The sequence below is a fragment of the Mandrillus leucophaeus genome, unplaced genomic scaffold, assembly GCF_000951045.1.
Source record: "Mandrillus leucophaeus isolate KB7577 unplaced genomic scaffold, Mleu.le_1.0 Scaffold46, whole genome shotgun sequence".
In the NCBI taxonomy this organism is placed as follows: Eukaryota; Metazoa; Chordata; class Mammalia; order Primates; family Cercopithecidae; genus Mandrillus; species Mandrillus leucophaeus.
Genome location: NW_012104920.1, coordinates 2,380,673 through 2,386,105, shown reverse-complemented (window position 1 = coordinate 2,386,105; position 5,433 = coordinate 2,380,673).

The following is a 5,433-nucleotide window of genomic DNA, read 5'->3' as shown; positions in this document are numbered from 1 at the left end:
CAGTGAGCACCACTCAGACTCCCCAGGGTCACCCCCCATGAGCTGGCCAGGTGGGCAGGCTTTGCTGAGCCTGTCTCCCCACCGGTCTGAGGTCTGCGGATTAGGCTTCATGACTGGGGCGGCTCCAGACAGGGAGCGGCAGGGCAGGCCCCTCAGTGGGAAGACAGGAGTGTCTGTATGGCCAGCCGGGAATCAAGACCCATTCACCCTAGACCAGCAAGGGTGGGGCTGCCCTGAGCTTTCAGGCAGCTGTTTTATGGAATTATTAATTTTAATGTAAGATGGTTTTATTTTCTGCTTATTTTCAGATATTCTAAGAACCTTAAATGTTATACTATATAGTCTTTTTTTTTTTTTTTTTTTGAGACAGAATCTTTCTCTGTCACCCAGGCTGGAGTGCAGTGACGCAATCTCAGCTCACTGCAACCTCCACCTCCTGGGTTCAAGCAATTCTCCTGCCTCCAGCCTCCTGAGTAGCTGGGATTACAGGCGCCTGCTACCACATCTGGCTAATTTTTGTATTTTTAGTAGAGACGGGGTTTTGCCATGTCGGCCAGGTTGGTCTCGAACCCCTGATTTCAGGTGATCCACCCACCTCGGCCTCCCAAACTGCTGGGATTACAGGCTCAAGCCACCACACCCAGCCTATAGTCTTAATATTCCCTATTTTAAAAAATATTCACGGTGGCCATACTGGAGCACACGGGATATAGCAGACAGCACTGCCCTCATCGTCTTTAGATACACATCTTTCATGGTTCCGTTGAATGACTTCCTGACAACATGTTCCCAGGAGCAGAATCACCACATTAAAAGATATGAACATTTTCATAGCTCGGGAAGGGTATTGCCCAATTTCTTCCCTAAACAGGCAGTGTTAATTTACATTGCCACTGGCAGTGTGTGTAAGCTGGTTTCACCACAGCTTCAACAGCATGAGACATTATAATTGCGTTAATGTTTGCTAATTTCGTAGGTGCGAAATGAATGGCACATCAGGGGTACTTTAATTTGCGTTCCCTGATGATTGTGAGGGGCAGCCTGTTTGGAGGTGCTGATGTGCACAGTCTGCCTCGTGGGGGCCTCTCCGCCCTGTCTCAGGCACTGTCTGTTTCTCAGCCTGTGTCTCCCCACACCTCTGCCTGCCTCCCGCCAACTGTTGTTCTTACTCTCTCTCTAAGCCTGTCTGTCTCAGTGTCTTAGCCCTCTGATTCCTCTGACTTTCTCTGGTTTCTAACTGGCCAGGCGTGGAGCTGGTTCCTGGAGGTCCTAGCCAAGCCCTGACAAGCTGCAGACTAGAGGCTGGGCGCAGGGTTCTGGGCACAGGGCTCTAGGCTCCTGCCTCCAAGGGCTCCCTCCCTGGGGAGCTCCCTCTGTAAACTCACATGGTGCCCTTCCTTCCACCAGGGCCTCACCAAAGGCCCCTTTCCTTTCTCCAGGTAGCCTCACCTGGGCTGACCTGCTGGATTGGATCCAGTGATTCTGAGATCCCAGAAGTAGCTGGGAGTGAGCGGGCTGTCCCTCAGTGACTCCCTCTTAGGAAGTGTTCCAGATGCCCCACTCTCAGGACAACTCACCAGACAGTGTTGTGTGTCCTGGCCGTTGGGGATGTGTGGTCTGAAAGAGCCAGAGAGTGGCGTCCCCAAAGTCCAGATGTGTGGACAGCAGAGAGGTCCACGGAGGTGAAAATGGCTCAGCCTGCCTGCCTTCTCCAACGAGCCCCTTACCTGAAGTGGCAGAAAGAGCTCACCTCTCAGGCCAAACCCCACTTGGCACCAGGTGGACAGGGGGCCGCCAAGTCCCCATGGTTTAGCAGGGTCAGAGCAGGGCTCTCACACTGCCCACTTTCGATGGCACTGAAGAGTCTTCAGCACTTGGGAAAGTTTCAGATGAACTTTAGGAAGGCTGCCGGCTTCAAGGGAACGCTGCAGATGTACTTGGTGAATCCTCATGGTCCGTGAGCTGCTGACTCCGGGCTCTGGACCTGCCCTGTTGCTGTTTGTCTTTGAGGCAGGCAGGTCTTGAGGGCTCTCTACAGTCTTCTCTCAGCCCCTGTGGGTGGTCCCAGCCCATTAGAATAGTAGATTGATTATAGCCAGAAGGGAACTCTGACATCAAGTTCTACCTTCCCTTTTTTCTTTTTCTTTTCTTTCTTTTTTTTGGTGTTTTTGAGACAGAGTCTCGCTCTGTCGCCCAGGCTGTAGTGTAGTGGCATGATCTTGGCTCACTGCAAGCTCCGCCTCCTGGGTTCCAGTGATTCTCCCGCCTCAGCCTCCCAAGTAGCTGGGACTACAGGTGTGCGCCACCATGCCCAGCTAATTTTTCTATGTTTTAATAGAGACGGGGTTTCACCATATTGGCCAGGCTGATCTTGAACTCCTGACCTCGTGATCCACCTGCCTCAGCCTCCCAAAGTGCTAGGATTACAGGCCACCACACCCGACCCTACCCTCTCATTTTATTTAACACTTTAACGTTAAGCTTTCAAAAAATTATACAAGTAACGCATGCCTGTTTCTAGGATATTTGGAAAATACAGAAAACTGTAAAGGAGAAAATATTAATCCTCCTATCAGTTCATCAAAGATAACTGCTATTCTATTTCAATATCAACCTTTTCTGTGCTCACATATTTTTATTATCACTGAGATCATACATTATATGTGATTCTGTATCTGCTTTATTTACCTCAGATTATATGCATTTTCAATATAACGAAATAGTCTTTAAAAACACTGTTAATGACTGCATAATAGTCTTTTGAGCTGACACACCTTAACTACTATTACCTAAATGGTAGGCATGTATGTTTTCAGTTTTTCAAGGATATAAAAACATACCAAAGTAAACATCTTGGGACAGTCGTCGTGGCTCACGCCTGTAATCCCAGCACTTCGGGAGGCCGAGGTGGGCGGATCACTTGAGGTCAGGAGTTTGAGACCAGCTTGACCAACATGGTGAAACCCTGTCTCTACTAAAAATACAAAAATTAGCTGGGTGCAGTGGCAGGCGCCTATAATCCCAGCTACTTGGGAGGCTGAGGCAGGAGAATCGCTTGAACTCGGCGGGGTGGAGGGGTTGCAGTGAGCTGAGATCATGCCACTGCACTCCAGCCGAGGGACAGAGTGAGACTCCATCTCAAAAAAAAAAAATACTGGGCATGGTGACTCACGCCTGTAGTCCCAGCTACTTGGGGGCTGGAGTGGGGGAGGCCGAGGTGGGAGGATCACTTGAGCCTAGGAGGCAGAGTTTGCAGTGAGCCAAGATCGCCCCACTGCACTCCAGCCTCGGTGACAGAGTGAGACTCCGTCTCAAAAACAAAACAAGACATACTAAAGTCAGCATCTTTATGTGTAAATTTTTGTCCACAATTTGATTTGGTTTTTCTCTTAGCTTAGATTCCTACATCATAGGGTACAGGCATGTTTTAAGACTTCGCGTGTGTATTTTTATTTTACTTTTGAGAAAAGTTGAACTAACACATGCCCATGTCATCACACACCATCAACTACACCAAGAGATATCATTGAAGGAAACATCGACTAACTCGAAAGTCAGTATTTCTGTCGCCTTCTTTCAGTGATCGGTCAACTAAGATTTGGAGAGGAAAAGGGACATGCTGAGGGTGGTTCTAGGAGTGTGTTATTTCATTCTGTCTTCACAACAACCCCACATCAATAGCAAGAGGTGGAGGAGCTAAAGCACGCAGATTAAGGTTAAGGAACTTGCCTGGCCGGGCGCAGTGGCTCACACCTATAATTCCAGCACTTTGGGATGCCGGGGCAGGTGGATCACCTGAGGTCAGGAGTTCGAGACCAGTCTGGCCAACATGGTGAAACCCCGTCTCTACTAAAAATAGAAAAATTAGCCAGGCATGGTGGCGTGTGCCTGTAATCCCAGCTACTTGGGAGGCTGAGGCAGGAGAATCACTTGAACCCGGGAGGCAGAGGGCTCACTGAGCCGAGATAGTGCCACTGCACTCCACCCTGGGCAACAGAGTGAGACTCTGTCTCAAAAAAAAGGCCAGGTGCAGTGGCTCATGACCATAATCCCAGCACTTTGGGAGGCCGAGGCAGGTGGATCACCTGAGGTCAGGAGTTCGAGACCAGCCTGGCCAACGTGGCAAAACCCCGTCTCTACTAAAAATAGAAAAGTTAGCCAGGTGTGGTGGTGTGTGCCTATAATCCTAGCTACTTGGGAGGCTGAGGCAGGAGAATCGCTTAAACCCAGGAGGTGGAGGTTGCAGTGAGCCGAGATCGCGCCATTGCACTCTAGCCTGGGCAAGAAGACGGAAACTCCGTCTCAAAAAGAAAAAAAAAGGAAACTGCCTGTACTCACATTCAGTTACTAAGAGTTGGAGCCCGAGCTGGAACCTGCGCCATTGGGCTCCAGGGCCCTAGTACTTCATGTCACCTCCGTGCCATAGCTCCTGTTCCCGGCTATGATGCTGGAATGTGGATTGGAGCCAGGTCATAAAGAAACTTGGAGTTTGGATTTACACTGTAGACAGAGAGAGGCCCTTAATGGGTCCTTAAGCATCAAAGCTGGGTTTTGCAGAGATGTTTCTGGAGGACGGGCCTGAGGGAGACAGGAAACAGGGAGGCGAACTGGGAAATGCAACATACAGATAATGCGATCGACAACGAGGGCTCGCACAGATGCACACGTGCCTGTGGTTGTGGGAAGCGGGCAGTTGGGAACACTGAGGGTCTCAGAGGCCTCCCAGCGTGCCCTCTTCACTGAGCAAAGGCCATTTTTATCTGCTACACGTCAGGCAAAACCTGCGTCAACTGCCAAAGCCTCCACCTCAAATCTAGCAAATAAGAGAGAGGACGGTATGGATTACGTTATATTTAAAACAAGCCCACACAATGCCTGTAATTTTTTATTCTGACTCCGTAATTATAGCTCAAGACCAGTCAGATCATAGTTATCCCCACACCGACCTGCTGTTGGGACACATGGAATTAAAGGCTTTGCTCCCTTCAAATTCTATTTTGGAGGCCGAGCACTGGCAGGTAACGGGCCTTTCTCAAGGCCCGTCTTGTTGGAGCCCCTCCCAGGGCAGCCTCCACGAAGGCCAAGTCAGCAGCAGGGTTTCGGGAAGACCACGGATGGCGTGGGAGCAGCTGGGATGCTACCGCTTTGCCTGACCTGAGCCCTGGGCCTCAGGGCTGAGCCAGGGACCCGGAAGTGGAGGTGAACACCGTCCTTGGACCAGACCTTGGGCAGGTCTATCCCAGAGTATCTGCACCCTCGAAGATTCCCAAATGCTGCTCTCCCCTGGCCCTGACCAGGGTCCCAGGATCTGATGGGCCAAGCCCTGGTTGTTTGGCACACGTGTCACAGACAGGCTGGTATTGCCCAAAGGGGCCTAAATTCAGAGGAGGAGGAGGAGGAGGAGGAGGAGGAGGAGGAGAAGGAGAAGAAGAA